Below are 16281 nucleotides of genomic sequence, written 5' to 3'. Positions count from 1 at the left end.
TTTGCTGTGGAAATGACGAAAAATTGACAGACATCCGAAATATATTGTAAAACCAATAAAGATGAAGTGGATGTTTGGGTTGGTTACACCAAACAACACCAATTTAACAGTAGTTCATTTATTCACCTAAACACATCAAAGGCTCACAAAGAACTGACATGGCAGAACAGCCCAAAGACAGCCCTCAGCGTCCAGAGACAATGCTCGGAGTCTAGAGACAAATGTATATCGATACTGGTGTCGACCTTATCGGCGCCACATAGCCCCCGCGTCCCCCCCCCCCCCCTCCACACCGCAGTATGGAGTTCTCGTGAGAGCCATTGGGGAGGGGGGGGGGGTTACTAAGGCGTCGACAGGGGTAGTCCGCGGGAGCTGGACCACAGTTAGCTCGACAGTGTCGTTGGGGAGGCTGCGTAGGTAGATGTCATGAAGGAAGGTTTGGCCACCGAACCTGGAAGTCGTTGAAGCACGCCGGGCATTGTACTGGGCATGCTGGTCATGCAGCGACAGGTAGGCCAGTGGTTTGCGGGTGGAATGGAGCGATGACGACGAAGTCTCCAGTGGGTGTTGCGAACACACAAAGCGTGTCCAGGTCGACGTCGGACGAGAGGGGAACACATTTCACCAGGTGGCAGGGAATGGCGGAGGTTGTGTCATGAGTACTGGATGAAGGGAAATACACAATGAACAATGTACACTCCTGGAAATTGAAATAAGAACACCGTGAATTCATTGTCCCAGGAAGGGGAAACTTTATTGACACATTCCTGGGGTCAGATACATCACATGATCACAGTGACAGAATCACAGGCACATAGACACAGGCAACAGAGCATGCACAATGTCGGCACTAGTACAGTGTATATCCACCTTTCGCAGCAATGCAGGCTGCTGTTCTCCCATGGAGACGATCGTAGAGATGCTGGATGTAGTCCTGTGGAACGGCTTGCCATGCCATTTCCACGTGGCGCCTCAGTTGGACCAGCGTTCGTGCTGGACGTGCAGACCACGTGAGACGACGCTTCATCCAGTCCCAAACATGCTCAATGGGGGACAGATCCGGAGATCTTGCTGGCCAGGGTAGTTGACTTACACCTTCTAGAGCACGTTGGGTGGCACGGGATACATGCGGACGTGCATTGTCCTGTTGGAACAGCAAGTTCCCTTGCCGGTCTAGGAATGGTAGAACGTTGGGTTCGATGACGGTTTGGATGTACCGTGCACTATTCAGTGTCCCCTCGACGATGACCAGTGGTGTACGGCCAGTGTAGGAGATCGCTCCCCACACCATGATGCCGGGTGTTGGCCCTGTGTGCCTCGGTCGTATGCAGTCCTGATTGTGGCGCTCACCTGCACGGCGCCAAACACGCATACGACCATCATTGGCACCAAGGCAGAAGCGACTCTCATCGCTGAAGATGACACGTCTCCATTCGTCCCTCCATTCACGCCTGTCGCGACACCACTGGAGGCGGGCTGCACGATGTTGGGGCGTGAGCGGAAGACGGCCTAACGGTGTGCGGGACCGTAGCCCAGCTTCATGGAGACGGTTGCGAATGGTCCTCGCCGATACCCCAGGAGCAACAGTGTCCCTAATTTGCTGGGAAGTGGCGGTGCGGTCCCCTACGGCACTGCGTAGGATCCTACGGTCTTGGCGTGCATCCGTGCGTCGCTGCGGTCCGGTCCCAGGTCGACGGGCACGTGCACCTTCCGCCGACCACTGGCGACAGCATCGATGTACTGTGGAGACCTCACACCCCACGTGTTGAGCAATTCGGCGGTACGTCCACCCGGCCTCCCGCATGCCCACTATACGCCCTCGCTCAAAGTCCGTCAACTGCACATACGGTTCACGTCCACGCTGTCGCGGCATGCTACCAGTGTTAATAACTGCGATGGAGTTCCATATGCCACGGCAAACTGGCTGACACTGACAGTGCCAGTGCACAAATGCTGCGCAGCTAGCGCCATTCGACGGCCAACACCGCGGTTCCTGGTGTGTCCGCTGTGCCGTGCGTGTGATCATTGCTTGTACAGCCCTCTCGCAGTGTCCGGAGCAAGTATGGTGGGTCTGACACACCGGTGTCAATGTGTTCTTCTTTCCATTTCCAGGAGTGAATAATTGCGTAGTATTACTGAGATGTTGTGAATTATGTCCAGGGTGACAGGCACAAACACCTCGAGCGAGGGCACGTTCAAGATGGGGGGGCGTGAGAAACCTCGACAGGGCAGGGCAGGCGACGGTGGAGAGGTCGAAGGGACCAGCGAAAGTCCCAGCGGCGAGGGCGTGATCGTAGGTAAGCTCAACGTGGGGAGCATGTGCTCACTCGACGGAGTGCGTGAGGACGGAGTAGGGGGCAGGGTCGGAGGAGAGCTTGACAATTGGAACTGGAAGTCACTCGATCGAGTGTGTAAATCCGACATGGAGGGAGTGGTGCATGTGCACTTGTGTCCAGCCGACTGTGAAACGCTGCCGTGTTACCGGGAGGGGGGGGGGGGGATCGGGGGGATCTGTCAGTACACATTATGGCAGACTTGATAGCACAATTGTGAGGGGTAGCAGGAGGTAAGCTCACAGAGGCTCGATTGCTGGGACTGCAAGCAGATTCGGCGCACTTACTGACCTTGCTTTGTCCTTGCTGTAGTGTCTGTAATTCCTTTGCTGCATCAGAGAGCTGGAGCTGAGTTTCGTGGAGCCGGAGGGAGAACTTGAAGTTTTCCTTGTGTGGGCGAGCGACGTTTTCAAGCTCGACAAGGCACTTGTGTGTTGTTTCCTGTAACGTCGTCGACAGAGACGAGCATGTACAGATGAGATGAGCCCGGACCAATGTGTCACAGCGTGGTTTGCTCGATGGGGCACAGGGAAAGTGAGTCTTGGATGGGTGATGAAACACAGTGTTTCGCAGCAGGTGTGATGAAAGTTTGTGGTGTCACAAGAAGTCAATGCCTGGTATAGGTTCGTCAATTTTGCACACCAAAAAAGTCCACTCGAGTTTGCAGTTTGCGGAGAGTGAGACGATGTGGGAAGTTGAATCCGAGCATTGTAGTTTAGTTGAAAAAAAAAAAAGCTTGCAGTGAAGTTTGATGACACTAAGGACATAGGCAGCAGCGAAACATCAGCGCTTGTGTCCACTAGGAAAATGTATCCCGACAAAATGTCTTTAATATAAAGTTGTCCGCAATTATCTGGTCGTTCCCAGACAGAATGGAGCACTGGGGGCACCTGTCATGTTGTGCACAGGAGGCGGCACCCGGAGCTACCTGTGATTGGTGTTTGGGAAGTAGCAGGATGATCTGCAGTTTCATACCGCCTCACCAAACCGTGTGTAGATGTAACAGTATGGGTAGTGTGGTTGCATTTTCTGTGGAAAGTTCGTTGCCAGAGGCGGTGGCCGAGGTTCGGTGACCACAGTAGGTTTGGTTGCAGGAGGGGACGTGACCGTGGGAGGACCCAGTGATGTCCCAGTTGCTTGTTCACTGCTTCCCGGAGCGAGTGGAACAGTCAATACAGTGCGGCCCCGGCCGCATGCGGCCACAGGACGATGAGCCTGAACCTGATACTTGTCGGGTAGGCAGTGGCTGGCGAAACAGAGCAGTGATGCATCATGTAGCTTGTCAGCAATTGTCATTCGTTGCTCAACAGGTTTGGGAGACCTCGGAGCCAGAGCAAAGTGGATGTGAGGAGATAGTTTATCTGACCAGATGGCGAGGAGAGCTGTCTCAGAGAGTAGATCGTTTCTGACCAGGGCACGTAGCTGTCTCCAGAGCTGGGAAGGTTTGTCGTTGCCTAGTTGCTCGATGTGGAGCACTTGTCGTATTGCTGCCACAGTTGAGCATGCAAGCCAACGTAGAACTGTCTTTTTGGCTAGAGTGTACCGGGTAGCTGAGTCCGGGGCATCGACCAGGTCAGCAATCAAGTCCTCGTGGTCGTGCAGGTGGGTGATGAGGCACAGAAACCTGGCTGACTCGTCGAGTTTGTAATGATCGAACACTTCGTCCACAATTTTGAACCAGTTTGTTGCTCTGTCGGGATTAAATGGTGGCAGCATCGGTATGCATTGTAAAATGTTCGGAAGAACAGGTTGAGTTGAGTTCGTCGGAGCACTGCCTGAAACGAGCTGTTGTTGTTGTAGTATTCCATGGGAGTGTGCCTCCAGTGGTTGTGGTGACGACGGCTGGTCGGGTAGCAGTGTGAAGGTGACACTTTGTGGTTGCGCGCAATCCGTCATGACGCGGAAGGCCAACACAGGTGAGACACTGTAATGTGTCGATTGCAGTTGCGGAAGCTCAACACATTGCGGGTATGTGTGGGTTGACAAGTCGTGGAAGATTGGCACAGATGTGGCACTGAGATGTGCTGAGAATGGTAGCAGAAGCTCGACTGGAGCTGGTTCAGGGGCAAAAGGTGAGAAAAAGTTCAAAGTTTGAGAATGCATGTTAGTCTGCGGAAAGCTCGACATATGATCATGGCTGGGGCCACCTGTGTTGCAGAGAGGCTGTGGAGGTGCGGGCTGGCCAGAAGCACAGTGTGGGAAATGATGTCGAACGTGGGACGGTATGTGTGAATGTTCACTGTTCACAGTCACTCCACTCAAAACGGTGTACGGATAAGGTGAATGTCATGGCACAAAACACTGAGGCATAGCAGTGGGATGGAGATGGAGGTCAGGCACAGATAACAAGTTATTGTTCATGTTGCAGGCCGAGGTATCGAAGCAGGAAGGCATGTGCTGATGCTGAACCAAGGCAAGTGCGGGTGTGGTCAGATGCTGAGGACGTTGACCTGTGAACAAAGCAGTTCCGGCCAAGTGGCAGGAATCCATGTGGTACTGCACAGATTGCAGCATGGCAAATCACTGTTCTGGCAGTGGTAGGTTGTCCAACGAAGCATTTGCAAAAATCGGCATTGGTCCTGGTCTGCGCGGAGATCCGTAAGAGGTAACTGCACCGTCGATGAGGGAGAGCACATGTAGTGGGAAGAAAGGCATCTGATAGCTGGAGTCATGCACACTCCCAACATCACTTATTGTTGCAGGCTCGAAAACGTCCAGCGAAATCGGCGTAATCGTCAAGTGAGAGGCATCATGTTACAGTCCTGGTGGGTGTACATCGGCCTCAACACGATGCATGTCAGTCACAAAATCCGGCATTAGGCGCTGGGTAGAAGTCATTGTTTGAATGCTGTGTTGATGTAATACACATGAAAATAACCAATGTGGAGGTCGCGGACACAGTAAAACGGCGAAAACAGAAGACGTTACAACTTGGGGTCACCAGTGAGTTGGATGTTCGGGTTGGTTACACAAAACAACACCAATTTAACAGTAGTTCATTTATTCACTCACCTAAACACATCAAAGGCTCACAAAGAATGGACGTGGCGGAATAGCCCAAAGACAATCCTCAGCATCCAAAGATAATGCTCGGAGTCTAGAGACAAACGCATATCGATGCTGGTGTCGACATCATCAGTGCCACAAAGATAAATACACAGCACATGTAACCAAATGATAAAGAAAATTTGCATACAGGAACAGTCAGTACTCATTATAGTGATAGGAAAAATGATATGCCAAGTGTTAATGTGTAAAGTCAGTTATAAAATTAATGAGCTTCAATATTTTTGTAATCTTGTGAATATGTTGAAATCATATAAAGGAGTATTGACATACACAAAGACAAGAATAAATAAATTTGTTCGTTATACAATTTGTTTAAAGTAATCTTTAACCTACATTGCATTAGGTTGGAACTTGTCCTTGAACTCCTTGTGTTTTGACTTATAAAAATGTAGTGAATACTGAAAGCATCCTTCCTCTTTTCTCACTTTCCAACTAGTAGCATATATCTCTGCTTCACATTTATTGATAAATAAAGTTGACAAAGCATAAAAAAAAAACATAATAAAAAATGTTGGTACTGCCGATAGTATCTAATTCTGAACGGCAAGATAAAAAGCGCTGTAATGTCAACGTATGGTAACCAAATTAGTTAACATGCCAGTAGAATAACCCTGAGGTACTTGTTTCTGATAATTTACTAGTTTTAGGTATAAAGAAAAGATAGAGACACATTCATTGGTTATATTTTAATATACCTCCATTTAAAGAGAAACTGACTTAATCCCTCAGTCTATAAAAAATTACCCTAATGTGCACCGTGATGGAAAAAAAGTTCAGATATTCCTAATTTCTACTTTGTGTAAGCTCACAGTATACTACACAATTCAAAATTTATTGAGCAGGTCAACTCTGCCTTTGTTAAATTTATTATAGCCATGAAGTATGTTTGATAACTTTAAACAAGAAAACTCCCCCATTTTGTTTAGTAAAGAATGATCGCCAACTTTTTATTTATGTTCAGCTATGTATCTAGTATGTTAGGCAGTTTCTAAGTTTACCCATTAGGTGTCAAATTTTTATAGCCAGCAACAACATTATATTTAGTATTTCACATAAATCGTTTCAGTAACCTCATCTTTCCAAAACTGTGCCATTAGATTAAATGTCTCAACTGAAATTCACATACCACAAATAAGTTAGACCCATTTCAAGCACTGGATCAAAGTCATCAGCATACTCATAGACCAAGACTTTACTTCAACATATGGCATACATTCACCTTAGTGATTCACAAATGAAAGCAAAAATAATTAAAAAACAGAGCACCAGTGAATCCCTAATGCATACCAAACTCTTCATAATGCAAACACAGAATATCATAAACTCTTCACAATTCCATCACAACGCCATAAATCTCGATTGTATACCCTCAAGTAGAAATATGCTTTGAATATACACTTCTGGAAATGGAAAAAAGAACACATTGACACCGGTGGGTCAGACCCACCACACTTGCTCCGGACACTGCGAGAGGGCTGTACAAGCAATGATCACACGCACGGCACAGCGGACACACCAGGAACCGCGGTGTTGGCCGTCGAATGGCGCTAGCTGCGCAGCATTTGTGCACTGGCACTGTCAGTGTCAGCCAGTTTGCCGTGGCATATGGAACTCCATCGCAGTTATTAACACTGGTAGCATGCCGCGACAGCGTGGACGTGAACCATATGTGCAGTTGACGGACTTTGAGCGAGGGCGTATAGTGGGCAGGCGGGAGGCCGGGTGGACGTACCGCCGAATTGCTCAACACGTGGGGCGTGAGGTCTCCACAGTACATCGATGTTGTCGCCAGTGGTCGGCGGAAGGTGCACGTGTCCGTCGACCTGGGACCGGACCGCAGCGACGCACGGATGCACGCCAAGACCGTAGGATCCTACGCAGTGCCGTAGGGGACCGCACCGCCACTTCCCAGCAAATTAGGGACACTGTTGCTCCTGGGGTATCGGCGAGGACCATTCGCAACCGTCTCCATGAAGCTGGGCTACGGTCCCGCACACCGTTAGGCCGTCTTCCGCTCACGCCCCAACATCGTGCAGCCCGCCTCCAGTGGTGTCGCGACAGGCGTGAATGGAGGGACGAATGGAGACGTGTCATCTTCAGCGATGAGAGTCGCTTCTGCCTTGGTGCCAATGATGGTCGTATGCGTGTTTGGCGCCGTGCAGGTGAGCGCCACAATCAGGACTGCATACGACCGAGGCACACAGGGCCAACACCCGGCATCATGGTGTGGGGAGCGATCTCCTACACTGGCCGTACACCACTGGTCATCGTCGAGGGGACACTGAATAGTGCACGGTACATCCAAACCGTCATCGAACCCAACGTTCTACCATTCCTAGACCGGCAAGGGAACTTGCTGTTCCAACAGGACAATGCACGTCCGCATGTATCCCGTGCCACCCAACGTGCTCTAGAAGGTGTAAGTCAACTACCCTGGCCAGCAAGATCTCCGGATCTGTCCCCCATTGAGCATGTTTGGGACTGGATGAAGCGTCGTCTCACGTGGTCTGCACGTCCAGCACGAACGCTGGTCCAACTGAGGCGCCACGTGGAAATGGCATGGCAAGCCGTTCCACAGGACTACATCCAGCATCTCTACGATCGTCTCCATGGGAGAACAGCAGCCTGCATTGCTGCGAAAGGTGGATATACACTGTACTAGTGCCGACATTGTGCATGCTCTGTTGCCTGTGTCTATGTGCCTGTGATTCTGTCACTGTGATCATGTGATGTATCTGACCCCAGGAATGTGTCAATAAAGTTTCCCCTTCCTGGGACAATGAATTCACGGTGTTCTTATTTCAATTTCCAGGAGTGTAATTCATATACCTTACCCATGATAATTGAGCATATATCTGGGTCCAAGAAAAAATAACATTATAACTGACCTTCCAAATGTCTCAATATATAAATTGTCTTTTGTTCACCTAATTATGCTTATGGTCTGAAAAACATCCTCCTCTATTGAACTTGAGGGAGAAGTTTGGGGCGGTTACACCAAACAATACTCCCATTATGCAATAGTTCATTTACTCACCTCTTTACACAAGCAAGTTTTTGTGGATTGGCAAGACAGCCAACCCACTAGGAGAGGAAGCCAAAAGGCACGCGTTTTAGCTCACGCAGGCTCGCGTGAGGTCTGGAACAGGTCAAGGAAATGAGACTAACAAAAAACGTACGTAGCTGCTGGAATACTTAACTTTAATCCATAATTGGTGAACATCGCTCTTGACGGTACATGTTTTACAGCATCAATAGTGACTGGTAATGGCACCTTGACAGGTCATAGAAAATGACGTAGCTGAAGGCTATGCTAACTATCGTCTCGGCAAATGAGAGCCTATTTTGTCAGTGAACCATCGCTAGCAAAGTCGGCTGTACAACTGGGGCGAGTGCTAGGAAGTCTCCCTAGACCTGCCGTGTGGCGGCGCTCGGTCTGCAATCACTGATAGTGGCGACACGCGGGTCCGACGTATACTAACGGACCGCGGCCGATTTAAAGGCTACCACCTAGCAAGTGTGGTGTCTGGCGGTGACACCACACAAGGTATACACAAAACTGGGATGGCAGAACTGCACAAAGATAATGTTTAGCTTAGTTCGAAGATGATACTAAGATCGATACTGGTGTCGACCTCATCAGTGACACATAGCCCCCTTCCCTCCCGCAGTACGGAGTACTCTTGAGAGGCTGGGGGGGGGGGGGTGCCTATGGCGTTGGCAGGCGTGGTCCGTGGGAGCCAGACCACAGTCAGCTCAACAGCGTTGTTGGGGAGCTGTGTCAGTAGATATCATGAAGAAAGGTTCGGCCACCAAATCTGGAAGTCATTGAAGCATGCCAGACGTACTGGGCGTGCTGGTCGTGCGGCGACAGGTGGACTGGCGCTCTGCAAGAGGAATGGAGCGTCGATGGCGATGTCTCCAGTGGGTGTAGCGAACGCATGAAGCATGTCCAGGGGGACATTGGGCGAGAGGGGAACACATATCACCAGCTAGCAGGGAATGGCGGAGTTTGTGTTATGAGCATCGGACGAAGGAAAACACATGACGAACAGTGTGTCATCGTGTAGTATTATAGAGATGTCGTGGATTATGTCCGGGGAGGGACAGGCACAAACATCTCGAGTAAGGGCATGTTCAAGATGGGGGGGTCTGAGAAACCTCGACAGGGTGAGGCGGGCGACAGGGGAGAGGTAGAAGGGACCGGAGAAGGGACCGGCTGAGAGGGCGTGATCGTTGCTAAGCTCAGCATGGGGAGAGTGTGATCACTCAACGGAGTGTGTGAGACCGGAGTAGAGGTAGAGGTTGGAAAAGAGCTCGACAATTGGAGCTGGAAGTCACTAGATGGAGTGTGTAAGTCCGACATGGAGGTAGTGTTCGGAGCATCGTGAGCCACGACAGTGAGTGGCGTGGTCGTGGCCTGAAGGGGGGTAGAAGAAGGCTCGACATGAGCAGGCTTAAGTCTATTCAGAGAGACTGTGACAGCTGAATCTTTCATCCGGATGTTATAGGTGTTAGCTGAGCTCCGGTGAACTCGGTACAGGCCAGTTTATGGAGGTTGGAGGGGAGCACAGACAGTGTCATCTCGGAGCATGATGTACTCACAATTGTCCAGAGATTTAAGGGCGTGAACCTTAGGCCAGCAATGGCTAGCGGGTGGAGGGATGTGGAGGTTGATGAAGTGGCGTCTCACGCGGTCCACGAAGAAAGTTAAGTCAGACTGAGGGAGAGAAGCTGAAGGGCTCATGAGTTCGCCAGGTAGAACAATGTTCTGGCCGTATATGAACTCAGCTATTGTGCCTTTGAGGTCTTCCTTATAGATCACATGAATGCCAAGTAGCACAAGGGGAAGGGCCTCCATCCATAGAGAGTCGTGGCATCGAAGAGCCACCTTGAGAGTGCGGTGCCAGCACTCGACTAGCCCGTTACTTTGAGGATGATATACTGCGGTATGGACGCACCGGATGCCGCAAATGTTACAAATTTCGTTGAACAGGGCCGACTCAAATTGTCTGCCCTGGTCAGTCGTGATGGTAGCTGGACATCCGAAACGCGATACCCATGACTCGATGAACAGTTTCTCCTGTACTATTGGGGAGTGGGGCAGCCTCAACCAAGCAAGTTGTTTGGTCGATAGATGAGAGAACATAACGAGAGCTGTTAGAAGGGGAGAGAGGGCCGACAATGTCAATATGAATATGCTGGAAAGGCCCAGGAGGGATCGAAAAGGTGCCAAGGGGGGGTGAAGTGTTCTTGTGTACTTTGCAGCGTTGGCACACCATGCAGGAGCGTGCCCATTGCTGGCAGTCCTTGTTGACATTCCTCCACGCGAAGCACTCAGCTACGAGGCAGTTGGACGCCCCAACACGAGGGTCGGCTAAATTATGCAATGCGTTGATGACAGTTAGATGGATCGTGGTTGGGATAAGGGGGCGTAACGTTCCTGTACTGTCGTTGCACCAGATCTCACCAGAGATGCCAGGGAAGGTGGTGCGGACGAAGTGTAGTGAAGAAGTAGAGTCTGAAATCAGGTTTTGTGTTTCCTCGTCTACGGGTTGGATGTTAGGCAGTTCAGAGAGGTCTAACAGTGAATGGATGGCGTCGACTCATGAAAGGAAATCAGCAACTATATTGTCAGCACCCTTTATGTGTCTGAGATCGGTGGTGAACTGAGATATGAAGTCCATGTATCTGAAGTGGCGAGGAGGCGGGTCAGCTGGCGGGTTTGAAATGGCTGCAGCCAGGGGTTTGTGGTCTGTTAAAACATAGAAAGGATGTCCATCAATGTCAGTCTTAAAATGCTTGATCGCTTCATACACTGCGAGCAATTATTTATTGCACAAGAACTAAATATTGTGCAGATGTCATACATATTGCATTTTGATGAGAAACTCTGAAAGCTTTTTTTTTTTTTACAAACATTCAATATGCAATCCATGAGTGACCCAGTAGACGTAAATGGTAATCAATTTCTTGCCATACCTGTCCGAGCATGGCATTGTCGACTGTGGCAATCACTTCCCATATTCTGTCTCGGAGCTCTGCTACATCACGTGGTAGAGGCAGTACATACACCAGACCATTAATGTGTCCCCATGGAAAAAGTCACGCTGAGTGAGATCTGGTGATCAGGGAGATCATTTCATGAAACAGCTCTCCCATTCTGTAGCATGGCTGATCCATCGATGCGGCAGCTCTGTATTCAGGTACCCACGAACTTCACGATGAAAATGGGGTGGAGCCCCATCCTGCTAAAAGATGAATGGGGAATCTGATTGCATTTGAAGCATCAGCTATTGTTGCAGCATATACAAGTAGGAATATCCAGTGACAGTGCTTTCGGCAAAGAAAAATGACCCGTACAGTTTTTGACGTGACAAGACACAAAAAACATTTACTTTTGGGTAATCACACTCAAATTCAATGCATTCGTGTGGATACTTTGTACCCCAGATTCAACAATTATGACTGCTCAGTTTCCCATTAGTGTGAAAAGTGGGTTCATTGCTAAAAATTAAGCAATCAACAATGCCATCCCCATTCTCATTCACTTGTTACAGCTGCAAACAAAACTCAAAACGCTTGTCTCTGTCATCGTCATTGAGCTTCTGAACTAGCTCCAATTTGAATGGTTTCATAGACAGTTTCTGTTGCAGGATTTTCCACACTGTCATTGAAGCCATTTGAAGTTCACAGGCTTCATGACACACCGATTTCTCTGGACTCCTTATGAATGTCTCTCGTACATACTCAACATTCACTTCACTCACACTTGGACATCCACTTCTCCTTGCCAGGCACAAGAAACACATCATAATGAATTTGTTGTGCCAGTGGTAAATGGCCTTCTGTGTTGGTGGCTTCTTACTGTACTTGTTTCTATACATCCGTTGAACAGCTGTAGCACACTTTTATTGTTAAACTCCAACACACAGAAAGCTCGGTCTGCAACTGAACTTGCCATGTTTGCGACTAGCGCTGACTATTGGCAAATTACCAAACCACACTGCGGTGGTATACATGGAAAAAAAACAAAACTTTCAGGGTTTCTTTTCAAAATGACATATGTATGAAATCTGTACAATGTTTGGTTCTTGTGGAATAAATAACTGAAAGTGTTCCCAGACTTTATGTACACCCTGTATTTAGGGTCAGAAGATATATGGTTTTCAACATATTTAGACCTACTTGATATATGTGTGAATTCAGTCAACTGTATTCTATTTTCTAAATGTTACTGGAACCATTTTTCACAGCCCACATTATTCACAGTTCATTTACCAGTGCTGAACACCTTAGTTAGAATAAGGAACATATTTGTTGTATAGTTCCCTTTATCCAGTATTTCTGGGATAAGTTTTGTAAGATATGCTGTTGCCAATTCAGTGCCTTTCCCTGAATGGAGACCAAAATGGTGATTAATAAGGAGTTCATAAGTCTATCTTTCATGACAGTTTCTATTATTTTTGCATAGTATGAAACTAGTGAAAGTGACGTACAATTTAATACTTTTCCAGTGTCACCCTTTTTGAAGAGAGGCAGTAATTTAGTATGTTTTAAGTAGTTAGGAAAGGAACCCCGCTTGAATGATTGATTTATAATGTCTATAAATGATGGTGTTAGGCTCTCTATACAGTCCTTAATCAGATAAGTCCAATCCTGCTGAATTTTATTTTTCAGTTTGCAAACTGTTTTATAGAATTCTTCCTTTGTTGTGGGCTTTGAATGCAGTTCACATTTATTTAGCTTTTCTGTAATTCTGTTTCTATATTGCTCTGGATTTGGAGAAATGTAAGAACATGTGAGGCAATACTGACCCTATGACTTATTTTAGAACATATGTTAAGAAAAGGCAAACCTATATTTGTAGCATTTGCAGACTTAGAGAAAGCTTTTCACAATGTTGACTGGGATATTCTCTTTGAAATTCTGAAGGTAGCAGGGGTAAAATACCAGGAGAAATGGCTATTTACAACTTGTACGGAAACATGATGGCAAATATAAGAGTCAAGGGGCATAAAAGGGAAGCAGTGGATGAGAAGGGAGTGAGAGAGAGTTGTAGCCCATCCCCATTGTTATTCAATCTGTACATTGAACAAACAGTAACAGAAACCAAAGAAAAATTTAGAATAGGAATTAAAGTTTAGTGAAAAGAAATAAAGACTTTGAGGTTTGCCAATGACACTGTAATTCTGTCAGACACAGCAAGGCATATGGAAGAGCAGTTGTACGGAATGGACAGTGTCTTGAAAGGAGGATATAAGATGACCATCAATACAAGCAAAACAAGGATAATGGAATGTAGTTGAATGAAATCAGGTGATGCTGAGGGAATTAGATTATGAAGTGAGACATGTAAAGTAGTAAATGAGTTTTGCTATCTGTGGAGCAAAGTAATTGCTGATGGTCAAAGTAGAGAGGATATAAAATGTAGACTGACAATGTCAAAAAAGCATTTCTGAAGAAGGGAAATTTGTTCATATCAAATACATATTTAAGTGTTAGGAAATTTTTTCTGAAATTATTTATCTGGAGTGTTGCCATGTATGAAAGTGAAACAGTTTAGACAAAAAGAGAATGAAAGGTTTTGAAATGTGGTTCTATAGAATGATGTTGAAGATTGGATGGATAAATCATGTAACTAATGAGGAACTACCAAATAGAATTGAGGTGACAAGAAATTTGCGCCACTAGTTGACCAAAAGAAGGAATCAGTTGATACGATATATTCCGATACATCAAGAGGTCGCCAATTTAGTATTGGATGGAAGTGTGGTGGGTGAAAATCGTAGAGTGAGACCAAGAGATGGATATAGTAAGTGTATTCAGAAGGCTGTGGGTTTCAGTAGTTATTCAGAGATGAAGAGGCTCACATAGGATATAGTAGCATGGAGAGCTGCAGCAAACCAGTCTTTGGACTGAAGACCATAAAAAACAGTATTGCTAAAGTAGTTATTTACATGGTTTGCAAAATCTGGATCTTTTATTAGAGTGCATTTTTGTCTTTGAGCTTTATGTTGAACTGATTCATCTTTTTGGTATGTGTTTCCTGCTTTACAGGCTGCCATATTGCTTTATTTTTGTTCTCAGCAGTGAGTATCAGTTCAGAATTATGAGTCCACTTTGCTGCAAGCAGGACTTATCTGTATGTTTGCATATACTGTTTATAAAACTGTGACAAAGCTGGATTAAATTGGCTGTTGTTAATATAACTGAGGTTCTTTAATGTTTGAGATGATTTTTTGATGCTTTTTGTCATTCATGTTTTTTATTCCACTGTTGATAATGGACATAATACTTGAGGAGAAGTCTCTTCAAATTTTAGTTTGAACTGTGTCATGAAGTTTTTGAATTTTTCATTTGCATCTTCCTCTGTATATACTACTTCCAATTTTTGCTCTGCTATTTGTTTGACAAACTCAAACATTTTTTAAAGAAAATATTCAACTATAAACATGCATTTTCTTTGTTTTTACTGTAGCCATTTTGATATTTACAATTGACCAAAATGGTCAGATAACGTTAGATCCATACAATACAATTTTCTTTGTCTAAATCTGTTAATATATGATCAAAAAGCTGTCATTGATTATTCTGTTATTCTTATTGCAGTGTTAACCATTGACACTACTACTGCTGGTGTTGCTACTCTGGCTTTTCAATGGCTGTAACATGAAAGGAGACACTGGATTATTATTATGTTTGATGTGCTCTAACTATTTTTACTATTTTCCTTATTACATGTTGCTGTTAGTTCTATTACAGCAACCTTGACTGCAACTACATTTAGTGGTGGTGGTGGTTAGTGTTTAACGTCCCGTCGACAACGAGGTCATTAGAGACGGAGCGCAAGCTCGGGTTACGGAAGGATGGGGAAGGAAATCGGCCGTGCCCTTTCAAAGGAACCATCCCGGCATTTGCCTGAAACGATTTAGGGAAATCACGGAAAACCTAAATCAGGATGGCCGGAGACAGGATTGAACCGTCGTCCTCCTGAATGCGAGTCCAGTGTGCTAACCACTGCGCCACCTCGCTCGGTACATTTAGTACTACTGCAGCAGCACCAGCAACAACAACAACAACAACAACAATAACAAAAAAGGTAACAACAGATACTGCTGTTGAAAACATTAGTAGGTCCTATTATTACTATCAACACCTTATTTATACTACAGAAACAACTAAAACTAAAGTAAAACAAGTGTAGCTGTCATCAACCCACAGATGGGTTTGCAAATTATAGTGCTTTGCTACACTTATGGTATACTGATGTGATGCACTCCCCAACATTCATGCCTGCCCTCCTTTTCCCTAGTAGATGATGCAAACACTTCAGCAGAAGATGCATAGGCACACACCAAACATGATGGCAAGTCACCTACCCACGTGTATGTGACCTATGAGCATGTAAAATAACATCCATAACCCTTTGCATGACGTTATAGTTAGATTCATTCATCATCTATGGTTGAAAATTGTACCCTTTCACTTTGTGCAAATGTAAATTCATTTATAGTCAACCCACCTGAACATTGTTAGTGATATACTGATTACAGTGTTTTCAGCATGTAGACACAAGACATGGAGAGAAGTCACATAGTTTTGTTCTCTGCTCTGTTAGAGTGAACTTATAACTGTGCCTTCATTTTGTCTCTCTCTTTCTTTTTCTTTTTTTCAGGCTGGGAAATGGTAGCTTGACTGTTGTACATGTGTCTTTCCCTACATTTTGTATAATCTCTCACTGACATCATGTTAATTTGTTATATATCCCCTGTAGTACATATGCATGTAGTTTGTATGTCAGTGCATTTAAACTGTTCTTCCTCCTTCCCTAGTGCACACACTTATCCTTGAGCAATCCACTTGTATGATATTTTCA

This window comes from Schistocerca americana, chromosome X, assembly GCF_021461395.2.
Source record: "Schistocerca americana isolate TAMUIC-IGC-003095 chromosome X, iqSchAmer2.1, whole genome shotgun sequence".
NCBI classification, from domain to species: Eukaryota; Metazoa; Arthropoda; class Insecta; order Orthoptera; family Acrididae; genus Schistocerca; species Schistocerca americana.
The sequence above is the reverse complement of the archived record's forward strand: the minus strand, read 5'-3'. Positions refer to the sequence as shown.